Source organism: Lathyrus oleraceus, chromosome 2 (genome assembly GCF_024323335.1).
Source record: "Lathyrus oleraceus cultivar Zhongwan6 chromosome 2, CAAS_Psat_ZW6_1.0, whole genome shotgun sequence".
In the NCBI taxonomy this organism is placed as follows: Eukaryota; Viridiplantae; Streptophyta; class Magnoliopsida; order Fabales; family Fabaceae; genus Lathyrus; species Lathyrus oleraceus.
Genome location: NC_066580.1, coordinates 235,025,684 through 235,046,462, shown reverse-complemented (window position 1 = coordinate 235,046,462; position 20,779 = coordinate 235,025,684). Strand labels below are relative to the sequence as shown.

The following is a 20,779-nucleotide window of genomic DNA, read 5'->3' as shown; positions in this document are numbered from 1 at the left end:
TCCGTACCCAAAGATACTCAGAACAAGTATAGGAGTAATCCCTCTCGTTCTTCTCCGTTGCTTAAGGCTCGTGGTGCAAAAAATGCATCATGACTGACAAGTGTTGAAGATGAATCTTTTTGTTGTGCTTGACGTTCAGAGTCTTGCATGATGTCTTTAGTTGAAGTGAGACTTGAGATCTAGTATGGTGCAAGTATAGATGTCTAATCCCATCAAATGATCAAGGGACTTATGATCACTTGACCTGATAGAGGAAATAGGTAAATGTGAAGTGATTAATTGATAAAAATTGACCTTGATCAATCAATCGCTTAGGGACATGATCAAGATATGATTCACAAGCACATGGATTTCTGATTAAGAACTAGAATCATAAAGAAATTAAAAGATAACATGCCTATTACTTTCTAAAATTAAAACTAGCTAACTAAATGCTAATATAAATCTAATGTTAACATGTGTATTAATTTCTAAAAATCTAAACTGAAAATAAATTCTAAAACTAATGATTATTGCTAATTAGAATCTAATGTGAATCATCTTGATTATTTATTTATCTTTCAAGAGGTGGATTAAAATGAATTAAAGCCTAATTAGTCTCTAAGCACCATTATTAATCTTTCTAAGTATTTTTTATATTAAAATAAAATGTATCAAAAATAATTAAAATGAGCTAAAATCAAATTAAATGCATAGAAAAAGTGACAAAACAACATAAAAAACAAAACAAAACAAATGAAAAAGAGAAAAACTAGAGGCAGAGGGTGTAATGTGTAAATGGTGTGTACATAGCAAATGCAGCGTGGGATAAACAGAAAGCCCAAAGAATTGTTGCAAGGTTATCCAGGAGGGGGTGTGAGGATTGACATGGGGTGTAGCCAGAAGATATGATGGGCTAAGGGCTTTGATCCCAAAACGTGAAGCCAAGTGAAGGTGCAGGGATTAGAAAGCTCATTTCAAATTTCTCATTCAATTCACGTCCATGAACCTTGTTCCTTCCACTTCATTGGAGATCAAAACCTCGCCGCACCAAAAATCACTTCAAGCGGCGGTGTAGGTCCAAATTCTCCCAAACACACACCAATCTGCTCGTCTTGATTCCCTCTCTCACAATCTACAACATGTTTTCCTTAATTCCTACCCAATATTCCAAATTGAACAAACAATTCTATGAACCCTAAAAATGAAATCTGAAATTAAACGCGAAGGGAACTCCAAGAGGAATCCAAACCTTAGGGGTTTGGTCCCTACGCTATCAGTCTACATTGGGGCAATAAACTATGAACTAAAATGATGAATTTCAAGGGAGAAACTGATCTACAAAGCGGATACTTCATTGAATCTTAAGGCCGATGCAAATGGATTAATAAAATACCAGAGACACAACAGGTAATCCTTCGAATATCTACTTCTTAATTGTTGCAATGATCCTCTTCTTTTCTTCTCCAAAATTCCTAGTATGTAGGTTATGCTATGGTCGTTGCTCTACACGCGTGTGGTATTGCGTATAGAGAGAGCTTTAGAAAGAATGGATTGAGAGTAGTGGAAGAAACTAATGGAGTGAGAATTAGAGAGAATTGAGAGTGATTGAGAGAGAATCATCCCTTTTGATTGTTGAAGAGATGAACTGATTTATAGAGAAATCTTACAAGTATTTTGGTCAGAAATTCAGACATTGGTAGTTATGTGCTAGGGCAGGGTTAACTGTTAATTGACTGAAGAGGAAAGTTTTTAGGAATTTAATAGAGTTAAAGTTATATTAGTTTCATTTAAGTGTTAGTTGTTAGCATTTAATTAGTGTACTCCTTAAGTCACTTGTGAAAAAATTGGATAGATTTAGTTGTGTATGCATTAGGTTAGTTAAGTGAAATAGTTGGTTAATTGGGATTTGTTAGAATCTGTTAGGAAATTTGAAATGATAACAATTATGTTAATAAGTTGATTTGGAGGTTAGTTAAATTATTTAGAAGTTAGTTAAATTTTTTAAAAGTTAGTTAGGTTAGTTATGAAATGGATTAGTTATACTTTATTTGAATTTAAAACAACTGTTGTAGCAATTAGTGTAGTGTTATAGTTAGTTACTATGATGAGAATTAGTTAGTGGCTGTTTGCACTGTTAGGAGTAAAAGATTAGTTAGTAAGTGAGTGTTAAAATGTTAATGTATAGTGGTGATAATGATGTTGTTTGGCCAATTTCTTGTATTTTATTTGCCCAGAACACCTTAAGCTGCTGTTGTAGTGAATCGTGGAAATCTTGATGCTGTTGTTAATGGTGGAAGTGTTAGGAAAATGATGATTGTTTCTAATGGAGTTAGTTTAATGAGAAAAATGCGTGTTAGTTATGAAACTGACAGTTAGGGAATTGAAGTTAGTTATTAGATGGTTATATGTTAAGTTAGTGAATCATGAAATTGTTTGAATTAGCCATATAAGATTGTTGATGAAAACTATTAGTAGTAGTTAGTGATAATAGAGTTATGTTGAATGAAAAATGGTTCCCTGTTAGTTATAGCTTGATAGGAAAATAGTTAAGAGTTTGTTGTTAAGGAATCGGACTTGTTAGAATTTGTATGTGAATTAAAGTTTGTTTGCTGGTAATGTTATGAATTGTAAAGGACTGACTGGTCATGTGCAGGTGTAACCGATTAGCCGTCTTGGGTTAACCGGTTACTAACACGAAGGGTTGATTTTCTGGTATGCTGAGTGGATGTGAAACGTGGATGTAACCGGTTAACAACTTTTGGTTAACCGATTACCAACATGAAAGTTGGTCTTTTTTCCATATGTTTGATGCAGTGGCTTGTGTATGAAGCATAAGGTCTTCGCCTTTTCTCATTGTGTATGTGATTTTGCAGGGCTAGTATGGTCATGACTTGGCATTGGTCAAGGGGCTAGTATGGTCATGACAATGTTCATGACTCAAGGTTCCTTCATGGAGCAACTTGGATGCTTTGGGGCAACAAAAACATATAGGAAGACTTGTAACTGAAGAAAAATGGGACTAGTGTTTAGGAGTAGTGGTTGACTTTGGTCAACTATTTGGACCAAAAAGCCAACAGTTAGCCAAAAGTCAACTCTCGGCAAAAATGATGTAATTTGGTAATTGGTATTATAATATGATTTGGATGATTTTGTAATGACAAATGGCTTCTCTTTTGAAATGAAATATGTGTGTGCTTCATAGTTTCCCTCTAAAAATTGAATTTATCTGAACATTTGAATCTTGAACTCTTGCACTTGACTTTGAATTACTCTTGACTATTTGAATAAAATGACCATGTCTTGAATCAAAAATCACTCAAAGGTGATCACTAAGTAAGATTTTAAACCAAAATCTCAATGCCAAGCAGTAACCAATATGATCAGGCCTCAAACACCAAAGATTAGGTTCTCATGAGAACTTAACTCAATAATCAAGATCAATCACCAATTTGTTGTATCCACAATCCAAAATGTCAAGATGAAGCATCATGACCATAAGCTTGCAAATCATACCTCATTGCCTTGTATATTAAATAGCAAGAAACCTTTGAATCAAATGATGTTATTTGAAAAATGCAACTATAAATAAATATATTATGATGGATGATTAGGTAATGTGAATATGTAGATGACATGAGCCATGGGCTAGATGAAAAGTGAAAAAAGTAGGGAAATTTTTTGGGTACATATATCCTTATTTAATCATCTTTGACCTAACTGTACGAATGGCGACAACTTTTCGGGCATCCAAGGTAGAAGTGGATTAAATATAAGAATATCCAAAAATTTGTTCGTTGAGAATGAGGTGGATGTAATGTAAGGAAGATAACTGTATTAGGGATATGGATTGGCAATTGACTTTTATAGGTTCATCTGCTGGGGATTTACTGAAATATTTTGTCGGGGAAATGAATCAGTCGCAAGAGAAGGAAATATTAGGGATATGATATGCATGATATATGCAATGTATGATTGATTTTTCATGACGCATGAAGTTACATATGCTATGCAATAATGCAGGTTTTTCTTATTTTTTGGGAGAAATGATAGGTAAACTTCGATTTTCTGACTTCTAATAATTGAACCATAAAATTTGTACTTCGAAGAGAAAAGATAGGTATCAGTTTTTATGATGATTTCTGTATTTCCTCCACTAATGAGCTTTGGAAAGTATTATCAGTTGAGATATTCCCGTGGGGTTCCACAAAGGTAAGGGATTAATTGTGTACTTGCAAAAGGCAAGCATAAAGACTGTAGATAAAATTTGAAAAAGGTCTTGAAAATGATTTTCCAGACGGGAACTGCGTTTTGAAATGATTTTCCAGACAGGAACTGGGCTTTGAAATGATTTTCCAGACGAGAACTGGACTTTGAAATGATTTTCCAGACGAGAACTAGAATTTGCCAGGATTTTCCATATGGGAACTGAGCTTTGAAATGTTTTTCTATATGGGAATTGACTAACAAATAGGAACTGGATTTTGAAGTGATTTACCAGACGGGAACTGGATTTTGAAATGATTGGCCAAATAAGAAATGGATTTTGAAATGATTGGCTAGATAGGAACTGGGTATCATATAGGAATTGTATTTTAAAATAATTGTCCAGATGGGAACTGACTAATAGACGGGAATTGGATTTTGAAATGATTGGCCAGACGGGAACTGGCTACCAAATGGGAAATGGATTTTGAAATTATTTGCCAGACGGGAACTGGCTACCAAATGGGAAATGGATTTTGAAATGATTGGTTAAACGAGAACTTGCTACCAGACAGGAACTGGATTTTGAAATGATTGGTCAGACGGGAACTGGATTTTGAAATATTGGTCATACAAGAACTTGAATTTGAAATGATTGGCCTGACGAGAACTAGATTTTGAAATGTTGGCCAGATGACAACTGGGTTTTGAAATGTTGGCCATACGGGAACTGAGCTTTGAAAGGTTGTCAACCGAAGTTGGACTTTGAAGAATTAGTTGGGAATATTAGTTGCGAATTTGTCTGAATAATATTCTCGGAGATGCATTATTGTTGGGTTCTTCGTGCAAGGTGTCGAATATGGCTTATGTTTTGTATGCATGTTTAAATTTATATGGCGTAATGCTCCATATTGATGGATATGTTACGCGTTTTTAGAGATGCAATGCTATGTAATGATGATTACTACATGAAGAATCCCATTATAGTCATGATTTGTGGGATGCTAAACAAGTTGGGCTTTGAGAGATGCCAAGCAAGTTGGGATTTGAGAGATGTCAAGAAAGTTGGGCTTTTAAGGAGGTGCCAAGTATGATTGGGTTTCGGAGGTGCCAATAAAGATTGGGCTTTGGATTTTTTTGTTTGTTTTATAAGGCTTCATGATACGTACGATGAATGATATGCATGATTGAAGTGACATGATTAATGCATGGTGATGATTTGTGTAATGGTTTACCAAATGCTCATGTGGCGGGAGATGGAAGATTTAAGGCTAGGATAATCTGACACCTACCTTAGGCTCGACGATTATTGATGCTCATGTGGCGGGAGATGGAAGATTTAAGGCTAGGATAATCCAACACCTACCTTAGGCTCGACGACTATTGATATACCTTTGCACTTGACTTGCAGTATAGAGAAAACTTGTACCTTCAGAGCCTATCTTTGCCCTAGTGTGTTGGGTATTTGTATCGATTACCCCAGTCACAAGTTAACAAGTAGTCTTGTCATAAATGATCTTGATCTGACTTGCCCTAGTGTTTTGAAACTGTATGCCCCTAATTAAACATCTCTTGGAGTGGTTATCTTCTTGTGCTCTTGAGGTGGCCTGCCTCAGTATGAGTCTTGAAGTAATTTCTCCCCTGGATGGCTGATCTTTTAAGGAAATGCCCCTGGATAACCGACTGAATCTTGAAGTGGCCTTCCCTTTTGCTCAACAGAGTTTTTAGGCGTTTTTCCCTTAGTGTGGACATTCTTCCCATCATGGGAACTTTCTTGATGTCAAGTGCTTTATCATGAATAAAAGTGTTTGTCTTTGCAAATGATAATTCTATTGCTATGTTTATGTCAGTTTTGAAATCCATGTTTTTCACTAAAATGATGACATATAGTGAATGAACCACTAGTTAGAATTCCATATTGAGACCAACACAAATGATAAGCAAAACTTTAGGGGTCAGTTTAGATGTGATCTTACTGTAGTATGCTTTCGAAATAAACTCGACTTTATTTAGGTATTTTAAGGGTTGCAACCTCGTCTGGTTCACGGTTTTAGAATAAAAGGATTTATGGCTCAAAATTTTATTTTAACCCACCCATTCTCCTTGATGTTATCCAGTCCTACATTCAGCTAGTTCAACACAAGTGTTCTTTTTTCAAAAGGGTCTTGAGTAGTATAAGTGATGGTTAAGGAACCAATGAAATCTTTAGAGTGACAGTCACCCACCTTTTGTTTTTCGTTTGTAGTCACACGAATTTTCACTTGTTGAGGATATTTTCGTTTGATCCTTTCTTTTTCACTTTTGTTTTTCCCTTCCCTAACTTTTGCTTGGACTAATTTTTCGAGTTTGCAGTCCACTGTGATGCCCTAATTTTTGCCTGAGTCACTTGTTTTCAAGTTTTTGACTTAGCATTTTTTTTTGCATTTCTCATTTTACTGGAACAAATCGTGTGGCATTTGTTTGTTTGATTTATTGAAAGGGTTGTGAATGCCTTGTTCCTTTTGTTGGTGAGGAACAACCATTGTGGATTTGTGGTTTTCGACCTCTCGTTAGGGATAAGATGTGGTTGATCCTTAGATGGGATACTTCCTTTTTCTTTTATAAATTTAAATACATGGTCAAATTAACTGAAGATTACCCTGCCACTGCTTAAGATTGATGATTTTTGCATATAAAAAAGAAACTCTTACTACTAGGCCCCAAAGGGGTTGACTAGGGATTATCTTTCTTATATCTCCGGTGTTTAGGGATTTCAAATAAAGCCTTACATCGTCATCAAGGTTTTATTCAAAAGAAGACAACCAGTAGTTTCGTTTATTTTGACTTCATCGTTCTCCTTTTGATTTTTTCTTTAAAAAGAGTTTGATACTAATGAATAAAATATGAGCGAACACGAATGGGTTAATTCGAAATATGCATATTCATTTCATTATTATTATCATTCGAAAACAAACAAGTTTTATAAGTGAATAGCACTTAACAAACAAAAATGATTACAAATGAAAATGATTGAAGAATCTAATGACCATCAGTGTGATTAGCCTTATTCCACCCACAGGTTGGGGTCATCATGCTTATGCAAGTTGACGTGATAGTCCAAGAGTTGGTTCCCCTTCATACTCTTCCAACAGATGCAACCTTTTTAGATCTATCCTTGATTCAAGTTGTACCGATTATGGAATTGCATACGTGCCTGCTTGTAGAGGCATGTGATTGTTCAGTATGTTTGGGCCATTTAGCGTGAACATGATAACCTTTGAATTGATCAGGTCTTTTAATTTGTGCTTTAAGGATATTCAATTCTAGATTGTGTTCCCGGGTACCCCTGAGTAGAACTCACATCTAGCATTCATGTTACAACCTGGAGGGAGAGGTGTTGGAGGGGGCCCTAGTTCCCCTAATTGAACCAATGAGAAATTGAGGGAGTAGCTGACCGTAAGGCATATGAACTAGATATATCCTTCTTTCTGGTTTCCTCTATCTCTGTTGTCCTTGACCCTGATTTCTATTATGTTGTGCAATTCGTTTGCTTTGTGCAGTCTGAGCCTGAAGAGGTTGTTGATACTAAGCGGCGACAATAGGCGCTTGAAACTGAGGGTGAATATTCTTGAGGATGGTTTGTTAAGGCTTATCTATAAAGCATATCAATTTATTATCAAGGAGCTCTTGAACAAGCTTCTGTAGAATTCCTTATGTATCCAGCATGGTACTTGCATATGGAATTATGATTATGCTTAGGATGATAGGGAAACCTGGCAGGCTCGATCTCCTCAGGCACAATTTGAAGGAGAAGGGCGATCCAAAATGCAACGGAATTTAAAATTTCTCCTTTAGTGATCCTTACGAATGGGCATGATCAGTGATAGAATCGTTACCTCTTGTGGTGATTGTAACCTTTGATGCAAATCTACAGAGCGATCACGAATGTTGAATGATGACAACGCCTCGACTCAGTCCACACGAACAGATTCCTTCAATCTCAGTGCTAGCTGCTACGAATGAAGGCTTTGAGTGAGAGAGAGAGGGAGAGAGAGAAAGAGAGAGAGAGAGAGAGAGAAACGAAATTGCAACTGCACAAATGCTTCTACATAAGGGTTCTATTTATAGACCCACTTGTGTGGGCTGCAAGCTAAAAAGTCCACTTAAGTGTATGTGGCCCATATCTTATAATATGCCAAAATCACTTAAGCGCGTGGTACCTTACCATATTTCGTATTCTACTTAAGTACACTGTACCTTACGATGTTCTACAATTCACTTAAGGGCGCCGTACATTACGGTATTCCTTAGTTACTCTATCTCTCATCAATTCGTCCTTTTGTGTGTGACCCTGTAGGTTTTTGCGGCATTGACAATTATATTAAATCACGTATTTAACATAATAAACAGTGAGCGGTATCTAGCAACACATTACTGCTACCTAAGACACGAAAATGTCATGTGATCTGACAAATCCTTTTGTGATAATACTTATATGTACAATTACCCTTTTGCCCTTATGTCTATATTGAACACAAGGCATAGACTGTGTCATCCTTGTCCAGTTCAATATTCGGCCCATAGACATTTATCCTGTTACGCAGGATGGGCAAATTCCATCTAGGTCACTCATGTCCCTTAGCACGCTTCGTGGAGTATCCATCAACTATCTTTATGGTCATCCAGTTACGGACAATGTTTGATCAGCAATAAGGCACTCGACTCTACATCTAGGGTCCATAGTGGTTTCAGGTTGAAGGGTGGTATACACCATTACCACCATGAGAATAACTTATGACACTTTGCATAACATTCTATATAGTATTCTCATAGCGGGTCAATCCAGTATAAATATTACTCTTAATATTCATACCTATGTTTAAGACTCGATAACTCCTTATCCATGATCCATTAGATGTGATCATCAGTCTATATACATAATAGTCTTAATGCTTTAATGTTATCCCACTTCACAATAAAGCTCGACTATGGATACTTTAAGAATAGTGTCCTTATGTTTAATGTGATCTCATGATTAAGTCACACTTAATACATTAAACGGACTATCTATTCTAGGGACTTTATTAAACAAACATAATAAAGAAAAATCCTTTTATTATTAATAAATAATTCGATACAAGTACCAAAAGTATTGGCCTCTAGGGCTTACACCAACACAATTGCCCCATCATGAATTAGGATAGGAAGTAGATGTGTATAAGGCATTGGAATCGAATCAAAGCGAGGACGTATCCTCCCTTGATCATTTGTTTTCTTGGTTATTTTTCTTCTGCTTCTGTTTTTTATTTCCTTGAATGGGCTTCTGATTCGGTAGGAGATACTGCTCATGGGGATAAATCAGAATACTTCCTGCAGTTACATTCTAGATTTTATCCATATTTAACCCATTCTCAGTTTGTTTACCAATCACAACTTGATCTGAGAAGTTCATTGTTATACTGTCCAGGAATAGTTCCAAGATCATATCAACCTTGCCTTGGGTGTGATCCAAGCTCTCCTTGCATATTGCATCCCCATGCTCCACCTTTCCATGATTCTTTAGCGATCCACGTCGGGAATCTTCATCTTCTGGATGAGCAAGAAAAAATGTGAGCTTTTTCTGGTTTGTATGCATGAATGTATGCATATGGTGTTTATGAAATGCAAAGAGATATGCAGCATCCACTGATTCAAAGGTTTGATGGTGCAATAATTTAAGTTCAAAATTTCGGTATATACACGATGATGCCACAATGGTATATGATAATATAGGTTAACAGTTCAACACATCCAAGATAATATTTATACAATTCTTAATGCAGGTTCAAAGGTTCGACGCATTTATGATTCTCGAGGAATACAAAGCTTATGTTTTCCTACAAAAAATCCCATATCCCCTCACAGGTGGGTTATAATCTTCAAAGGTGGTCCCTAAAAGGTTTCCCAGAGTCATGGATCCAAATGAAAATACCTTGCCATAGCAAATTCTTGTCGGACAATGGTACTTCCAAATGAATCTAGTTTGGGTGTGAGTCTCGTGCCAACCCAGCGCGCGAAATGCAGGTCAACACGATTATCCATGATTTTATCATGTGTGAATACTCAAGCTCGGGTGTAGAGCTTCTCTCAAATCACAAAGCCTAACCCGTAATGGAGAAAATATATCAGAGGTCCAGAATATAAAACAATAAAGATGCAATAGATGAAATAAAGGTAAGTAAAGCAATAAAGATAAATGAGCAAACATTGCAAAGAAGTAAACTACAATATCCATTGATTCACAAGTTCATCATATTCTATATAATCTGTCTATACTTCTCGATGTAGGTTGAAAGGTTCGGCGAATACATGATGATAAAGGTATGTAGGGTATTGGTTTCCTGCAAAAGCTCAATATCCCCTCACAGGTAGGTACTAGTGTTTAAAGAAAGAGGTTCCTAAAAAAGGTCCCTAGAGTCATAAGCCTATTTTGAGATACCACTGCCTCAGACGAATGACTCATTGGAAAGTGGTGCTCCCAAAAGGATCTACTCTAGGTGTGGCGTCTCATGTTGACCCTGATCGAGGCATAACACCAAGTAGGTCAACATGACTCTTGCCACATACTATCATGTGTGTGTACTCAAGCTCGAGTATAAAGCTTTTCTCTCATGTAACGTCATCCCAACCTATAACAGAGAATATACAGATATCCAGTATATAATGAATATTTAAATTAATAAAGATGCGATAATTGAAATAATGATAAAGCAAGTAAAACAATAAAGATAAAAACCAAAACAAAAGAGGAAATAAATAAAACTAGGCTTAACATGCTTATGGATTCCCCAACATAGTCGTCAGCTATCACGCCGTGGAAAATACCTGAGTGCATTGCACACTCGAAGATACACTAGAGTCACCACCAAATTTTATTTATTCCCAAAGGAAAGGAAAAATATTGATAAAACCCAAGGGAAAAGAAATGTGTAAGGAAGTCGGTTATGTAAGGGGAAGGTATTAGCATCTCTCACATCCGTTGTACTCAACGGGGGAATCATTTTTATTGTTATTTATGTGAATGTGTGTTACTATTTAAAGGTTATTTGAAAATGATAAAAAGGAAAAAAAATAAGTTTCTTAATTAGTGTGCTCGCTGAGGATTCGAACCCTTGTGCCTACGTATTCTCATAGTTCAATGAGAAAATCAGAGCTCCGCAGTTCGTGGTAGAAAATACAAATGTGTTGGTTGATTTTAGGGAACAATTGTAATTGTATCCTACAAGTGTGTAGATGTCAGTTGATTCTGATCCTTGTTCGAATGCTCTAACCTTTTAGCCTGACTGTTAAGGAACGAATTATAACAGTTCTTTTATGAAAAGAAAGAAAATTGTTTTGAAAAAGGTTTGTATGATAAAAGAAAAAGAAAGAGTTATTTGACTTGAACTAAAAAATAAATTGCTTAAAATTGAAAAAAATGTTGTTTGAAGTGCATAAGAAGAGTAGGAAAATGAGGAAAGTGTTATGGTGAAAGTATTGTTTGGACCAGGATTATGTTGTTTGAACCCATAGGTAGGTGTGTCTGAACCAAAGAATGTGGCGCTAATCAGTAAATGGTGTGGCCAATGCAGAATTGTAGGATTTTGCTTAGATCCAGAGATCAAGACCTACAAAAGGGGATTTTCTTGAGCACGAAACTCATAAGGAAGAAATGAGGTGGCCTAAGCGCATAACTTACATGGCATGAATGATTTGCCTGAGCACGAAGCTCACAGGGCATGCATGAGTTGTCGGAGCATGGAGCTCCACTGGGCAAAATAAAATAAAAGGGACAGATCGAACCCGGAGCTCGCAGGGAAGTGCATGAGGGTTTCTAGAGCACAGAGCTCTACAGGGCAATGCATGAGAAGGGAATTAGTCCAGAGATGGGTGTTTGACCATAAGGTGCTTAACCTAAAGAATGCATGAATGTCAAAAAGAATGTTGTGTTTTGTCCAAAGAGTCAAGCATTATAGATGTTCATTGTTGTTGTGTGGTATGTGAGGAAGAATACTTGAAAGTAATTTGATTTGAATTGCACTAAAGTCTATGAACAGAGGTGAATACTTTGAATAACTAGGTCTTACGCCCTGTACCCAAAGATACTCTGAACGAGGATAGGAACAATCCATCTCATTCTTCTCCATTGCTTAAGGCTTGTGGTGCACAATTCACATCATGACTGATATGTGTTGAAGATGAATATTTTTGTTGTGCTTGATGTCTAGAGTCTTCAGAGTCTTGCATGATGTCTTGAGTTGAAGTGAGACTTGAATCTAGTATGGTGTAAGTATAGATGTCTAATCCAGTCAAGTGATAAAAGAACTTATGATCACTTGACTGAATATGGAAGTTGTAACACCCTTCTACCCAGACGACATATTTAATTAATTTATCAGAGTACAACATGTAGAAGAGTTTACATTTCTTACAACATAACAATTATCGCATCACCACAGAAAACATATTATTAATTAATTTAAAACTTCGCAGCGGACAACAACATAATTATTAATTTCCATCATATAATAATTCATAAAAATGTATCAACATCATCTCAACAAAACATCTCAACATTTTAATCCTCATAAACAACGTAAATAAAATGTAATTATCTATCGAATCCCATAACCCCGGTGTCACATGACCAGAGCATTCGACTCGACTCCGTAGAATAACTCTACACTTATTCTTCAAACCTCAACAGTAGCTACTCCGCTTTATCTGCACATTGCTCATCATAGATGAACATAAACACATGCAGAAGGGGTGAGAATTACATTATTAAATAATAATATAACGACAGAAATATAAACATAATTATATATTTCACATATGCCAACACAGCTTATAATCATCATCATAATCAACAACTCATGAACATCAACAAAACAACACATCCATTGCAATGCACACACCCATGCATGACTCAACACGACTCGGTATACCCATTTGGTGACCAACCACAGGATCACCACTCCCAGATTCATCACCATAGAATCCGAGTTCCCGTAAGGAACCAAGCCTCTCAACAAGCCCGGAGTCAACAACATCATTGGAACTCAGTCCGTTCATCACTAGGCATCGGCCTTTCATGAATGCATGCACACCAAACATGCCTCATAATCAGCATAGCAACAACAACATCATATAGTCATGGTATTATCATCATTAATAGCACGACATACAACTCAACAAAATTACTCATCATAATTAACTACAATAGGCCACTCACAATTGGGTTCACAACGTAAAATCTAACAATTTTTACACCCTGCAACAGTGTTAACCGGTTAACGCTATAGGTTAATCGGTTAACGCAGGAAAAATACCTCTTCTGGCAAAACGCAACAGCGTTAACCGGTTAACGCCCTGGGTTAACCGGTTAACGCAGGCAAAACAGCACATTTCACAAAATATAACAGTGTTAACCGGTTAACGCCCTGGGTTAACCGGTTAACGCAGACAAAACAGCAGTACCTGCGCTAACACAAGGCAGAATGCAGAGTTCTCCGCATTTTCCGCCGTTGGAGGACTTCCGGACCTCCGATTCAACTTCCGTAAAAAGCTATATGTTCGGAAATTCATAACTAACCTAAGCATATATTCAATTACAGTCTAAACACAGTTTCATCCGACGTGATTTTCCATCAAAACCCCAACTTTCCCAATTCCCCTAACATCCTCAAAATCCATCAACAATCCAACATATACATGAAATTGCTCGCATATTATCTTTTAATAAGATTCAGACCCCTTACCTGAGATAATCCGGCAATCTTTGAGCTTCAATCCTTTCCGTTCTTCAACCTCTGCTCTTGCTCTTCCCTTTTGCCTCTTTTCCACTTTCACGATGCTTCTGCTCTTTCACGTAACACTTTTCTGTTCCCAACAATGAGACTCTTTCTCTTACTTCCCACTTATATATTTTCCAAAATAATAATAATAATAATCCAATAATATTTCCAATTAATTAATTAAATTAATAAATATTATATTAATTCAATTAAAATAATTAGCCTTATTTTATCGGGGTGTTACAACTCTCCCCCACTTTAGAAGTTTTCGTCCTCGAAAACATACCTCAAGCAAATAGAGCCGGGTACGACTCCTTCATCTGATCTTCACGCTCCCAAGTCAAGCTCTCACCAGCTGGACCTCCCCAAACAACTTTCACTAGAGCAATCTTCTTACCTCTCAGGGTCTTCTCTTCTCGGTCATCTATCCGAATTGGCAACACCTCAACGGTCAAATTATCCCTCACCTGGATATCATCCACCTGAACAACATGCGAAGGATCCGCAATATATTTCCTCAACTGAGATACATGAAACACATCATGCAGATTAGAAAGCGACGGCGGTAAAGCTATCCGATACGCCACTTCCCCAACTCTCTTCAAAATCTGATACGGACCCACAAACCTCGGAGTAAGCTTTTTAGACTTTAAAGCTCTACCCACACCTGTCGTCGGAGTAACTCTCAAGAACACATGATCTCCCTCTTGGAACTCAAGTGCCTTTCTCCTATTATCATGATAACTCTTCTGACGACTCTGAGAAATCCTCATTTTCTCCTGAATCATCTTAACCTTTTCAGTCGTCTGCTGCACAATCTCAGGTCCGAGTACAACACTCTCACCTGACTCATACCAACACAATGGAGTTCTACACCTCCTACCATACAATGCTTCATATGGAGCCATACCGATACTAGCATGAAAACTATTATTATAAGTAAACTCCACCAACGGCAAATAACTATCCCAAGAACCACTCTGCTCCAACACACAAGCTCTCAACAAATCCTCTAAGGATTGGATAGTTCTTTCAGTCTGACCATCAGTCTGAGGATGATAAGCTGAACTCAACCTCAACTTAGTCCCCAACGCTTTCTGCAAACTCTCCCAAAATCTAGAAGTAAATCTGGGATCTCTATCAGACACAATACTGGATGGAATACCATGCAGCCTCACTATCTCCTCAATATACAACTCTGCCAACTTCTCCAAAGAGTGATTAATTTTCATCGGCAAGAAATGCGCCGACTTAGTCAATCGATCCACAATCACCCAAATGGAATCATTACCTTTCACCGTCCTCGGCAATCCCGTCACAAAGTCCATGGAAATGCTATCCCACTTCCATTCAGGAATCTTCAAAGGTTGCATCATACCTGCCGGTTTCTGATGTTCAATCTTTGACTTCTGACAAGTCAAACAGGCATACACAAACTTAGCAACATCTCTTTTCATACCAGCCCACCAAAACAACTTCTTCAAATCTTGATACATTTTAATTGCACCTGGATGGATACTCAACCCACTCCTATGGCCCTCTTCAAGAATACTCTTTCTCAATTCAGACACCTCAGGAACACACACTCTACCTTTAAATCGTAGGATGCCATTCTCATCAATCTCAAAATTACCACCATTACCCTGGTTAACCATAGTAATATGATCAACTAGAGCGACATCAACTTGCTGACCATTCCGAATATCTTCCAGAATTCCACTAGTCAACTTCGGCATACCCAACTTTACACTATCAGCGGAAACTTCACAACCCAAACTCATATCACGGAACTGTTCAATTAACTCAAGCTCCCGAACCATCATCATAGACATGTGTAGAGACTTCCTACTCAGCGCATCTGCAACTACATTAGCCTTACCGGGATGATAACTCAATTCAAAGTCAAAATCCTTCAGTAATTCTAACCACCTTCTCTGTCTCATATTTAACTCTTTCTGATCAAACAGATACTTCAGACTCTTGTGATCACTGAACACTTCGAATCTGGAACCATACAGATAATGCCTCCACATTTTCAACACAAATACAACAGCTGCAAGTTCTAGATCATGCGTAGGATAAGTCCTCTCATGAACTCTCAACTGTCTAGAAGCATAAGCTACAACTTTACCATTCTGCATCAAAACACCACCAAGACCCATCAAAGATGCATCACAATAAACAACAAAGGACTCACCAGGATTAGGCAAGATCAACACTGGAGCACTGGTCAACCGCCTCTTCAACTCAACAAAACTGGCTTCACAAGCTGCATCCCACACATACACTTGACCCTTCTTAGTCAACTGCGTCAACGGCAATGCCAACTTAGAGAAGCCCTCAATAAATCTGCGATAATAACCAGCTAACCCCAGAAAACTGCGTATCTCAGTAGCAGACTTCGGAGTCTCCCACTGTAATACAGCATCAACTTTAGCAGGATCAACAGAAATCCCACCACTCGAAATCACATGGCCAAGGAAACTCACTTCCTTCAACCAGAACTCACATTTAGATAACTTTGCATATAATTTCTTTTCCCTTAACACCTGCAAAACAATTCTCAGATGTCCTGCATGCTCTTCTCCCGTCTTAGAATATATCAATATGTTATCTATGAACACCACAACAAAATTATCAAGGTACGGATGAAATATACGATTCATATATTCCATAAACACACCTGGAGCATTAGACACACCGAACGGCATCACAGTGTATTCATAATGACCATACCTCGTACGGAAAGCAGTCTTCGCAATATCATCTGACTTCACTCGGATCTGATGATAACCCGATCGCAAATCGATCTTACTGAAAACATGAGCTCCAATCAACTGGTCCATCAAATCATCAATCCTCGGCAATGGATACCGATTCTTGATAGTCACCTTATTCAACTGGCGATAATCGACACACAACCTCATCGTACCTTCTTTCTTCTTCACTAACAATACTGGTGCACCCCAAGGAGAAACACTTGGACGCACAAACTTCTTCTCAAGCAATTCTTCAAGCTGCTTCTTCAATTCAACTAATTCAGTTGCCGACATTCTATAAGGAGACATCGACACTGGACTCGTACCTGGTACTAAGTCAATGGCAAATTCGACTTCACGTTCTGGAGGTAAGTCACTTACATCCTCTGGAAACACATCTTGAAATTCACAAACAACAGGCAATTCTACACTCACCACTTTCTTATCCGCTTGCAGAGACGCAAATAAAGCGAATACCTGAGCTTCATCCTTCACAAAATCCCCCACCTGCCTAGCAGATAGAAATCTTGCCTCATCATTCCCACCAACTTCAGAAAATCGCACCGTCTTCCTATAGCAGTTGATAAACACGCCATAGAATTCTAGCCAATTCATTCCCAGAATAATATCAATTTGGTGCAAGGGTAAGCACACCAAATCAACCACGAACTCTCTCTCAAAGATCGTTAAATGACAACCTCGACAGACAACAGAAGTCTTCACAGAACCATTAGCAGGAGTATCTATCACCATACTTCCGCCTAGGGACGACATAATCATACCAATCCTAGTTGCACACTCATATGAAATAAACGAATGAGTAGCACCAGTGTCAACAATAGCAAGCAATTCAACATTATTAATCAAGCAAGTACCTTTAATCAGATTATCTTCTTTAGGAGCTTCAACCCCACTCAGAGCAAACACCCTACCAGTAGTATGAGCTGCAGTAGCCGCCTTCTTCGGTTTCGAGCACTGCGAACTGATATGGCCTTTCTCGCCACAATTAAAACATGTCGGACCAGCATCCTTACATTCCGTAACTCTGTGACCAGTCTGACCGCATCGGAAACATCTCAGCACTTTCTTGGTACAGCTATCAGCACGGTGGCCTGGCTCGCCACACTTGAAACATTTACCAGCTATGGAAGATCCTCCCCCACTTGGCTTCTTCTCATCTACCACTTTCTGCTTACCTTTACCATTCGGAGATGCATAAGGACTACCACGGTCCTTATTCTTCTTCTCACTAAGACTCTTGTAATGAGCAGTCCTAGCCTTGCTATCTTCCTCAAATATCCTGCACTTATTAACCAATGTAGGAAACCTACGAATCTCCTGGTAACCAATGCCTTGTTTGATCTCGGGACGCAACCCGTTCTCAAACTTGACACACTTGGATCCCTCAGCATCAGCATTATTATAATGAGGACAATACTGCACCAGCTCTTCAAACTTCGAAGCGTAGTCAGCAACAGACATGTTACCCTGCTTCAGTTCTAGAAATTCCATCTCCTTCTTACAGCGCACATCAGCAGGAAAATATTTCTCCAGAAAGGCCGTCTTGAACCTTTCCCAAGTCATCTCAGCACCTGGTACTTCAATTCTCTGTCGAGTATTATCCCACCAGTTTTCAGCCTCTTCGGATAACATATGCGTACCAAACTGCACCTTCTGTGCTTCAGTACACGTCATCACCCGGAAAATCTTCTCAATTTCCTTCAGCCAAATCTGAGCACCATCTGGATCATAGCGCCCTTTGAATGTAGGAGGGTTATTCTTCAGAAACCTTCCCAAATTCTTAAACTCGTCGACCGGCGGATTCTGCTGCGCCTGCATAGCCTGCGCCATAGCAGCCAAAGCCTCAGCAATCGCACGGTCATTTTCTCCGGCCATACTCTGCACAACACAACCACAACCGTTAAACATCGACAGTGTCGTTTACACTAATCTCCAACAGGGAAACCTTATAATATGACTCGACTGGACTGACCATGCTCTGATACCACTAATGTAACACCCTTCTACCCAGACGACATATTTAATTAATTTATCAGAGTACAACATGTAGAAGAGTTTACATTTCTTACAACATAACAATTATCGCATCACCACAGAAAACATATTATTAATTAATTTAAAACTTCGCAGCGGACAACAACATAATTATTAATTTCCATCATATAATAATTCATAAAAATGTATCAACATCATCTCAACAAAACATCTCAACATTTTAATCCTCATAAACAACGTAAATAAAATGTAATTATCTATCGAATCCCATAACCCCGGTGTCACATGACCAGAGCATTCGACTCGACTCCGTAGAATAACTCTACACTTATTCTTCAAACCTCAACAGTAGCTACTCCGCTTTATCTGCACATTGCTCATCATAGATGAACATAAACACATGCAGAAGGGGTGAGAATTACATTATTAAATAATAATATAACGACAGAAATATAAACATAATTATATATTTCACATATGCCAACACAGCTTATAATCATCATCATAATCAACAACTCATGAACATCAACAAAACAACACATCCATTGCAATGCACACACCCATGCATGACTCAACACGACTCGGTATACCCATTTGGTGACCAACCACAGGATCACCACTCCCAGATTCATCACCATAGAATCCGAGTTCCCGTAAGGAACCAAGCCTCTCAACAAGCCCGGAGTCAACAACATCATTGGAACTCAGTCCGTTCATCACTAGGCATCGGCCTTTCATGAATGCATGCACACCAAACATGCCTCATAATCAGCATAGCAACAACAACATCATATAGTCATGGTATTATCATCATTAATAGCACGACATACAACTCAACAAAATTACTCATCATAATTAACTACAATAGGCCACTCACAATTGGGTTCACAACGTAAAATCTAACAATTTTTACACCCTGCAACAGTGTTAACCGGTTAACGCTATAGGTTAATCGGTTAACGCAGGAAAAATACCTCTTCTGGCAAAACGCAACAGCGTTAACCGGTTAACGCCCTGGGTTAACCGGTTAACGCAGGCAAAACAGCACATTTCACAAAATATAACAGTGTTAACCGGTTAACGCCCTGGGTTAACCGGTTAACGCAGACAAAACAGCAGTACCTGCGCTAACACAAGGCAGAATGCAGAGTTCTCCGCATTTTCCGCCGTTGGAGGACTTCCGGACCTCCGATTCAACTTCCGTAAAAAGCTATATGTTCGGAAATTCATAACTAACCTAAGCATATATTCAATTACAGTCTAAACACAGTTTCATCCGACGTGATTTTCCATCAAAACCCCAACTTTCCCAATTCCCCTAACATCCTCAAAATCCATCAACAATCCAACATATACATGAAATTGCTCGCATATTATCTTTTAATAAGATTCAGACCCCTTACCTGAGATAATCCGGCAATCTTTGAGCTTCAATCCTTTCCGTTCTTCAACCTCTGCTCTTGCTCTTCCCTTTTGCCTCTTTTCCACTTTCACGATGCTTCTGCTCTTTCACGTAACACTTTTCTGTTCCCAACAATGAGACTCTTTCTCTTACTTCCCACTTATATATTTTCCAAAATAATAATAATAATAATCCAATAATATTTCCAATTAATTAATTAAATTAATAAATATTATATTAATTCAATTAAAATAATTAGCCTTATTTTATCGGGGTGTTACAGAAGTGGGTAAATGTGAAGTGATTAATTAATCAAAATTGACATTGATCAATCAATCACCTAGGGACATGATCAAGATATGATTCACAAGCACATGGATTTATGATTAAGGACTAGAATCATAAAGAAATTAAAAGATAACATGCATACTAATTTCTAAAATTAATACTAGATAATTAAATGCTAATCTAAATCTAATATTAACATATGTATTAATTTCTAAAAATATAAATTAAAAATAAATTCTAAAACTAATGATTATTGCTAATTAGAATCTAATGTGAATCATCATGATTATCTATTTATCTTTCAAGAGGTGGATTAAATTCAATTAATCTCTAAG

At 37.7% G+C, this 20,779-nt stretch overlaps 1 long non-coding RNA gene across 1 annotated transcript; it reads left to right on the top strand.

Annotated features, from left to right (window-relative positions):
- The first annotated feature begins 838 nt into the window (after positions 1-838).
- On the top strand, positions 839-3,183 carry LOC127118997 (uncharacterized). Its single transcript, XR_007802537.1, has 2 exons — positions 839-1,389; positions 2,856-3,183. It is a non-coding gene; the product is annotated as an uncharacterized LOC127118997 (long non-coding RNA).
- The last annotated feature ends 17,596 nt before the right edge of the window (positions 3,184-20,779 follow it).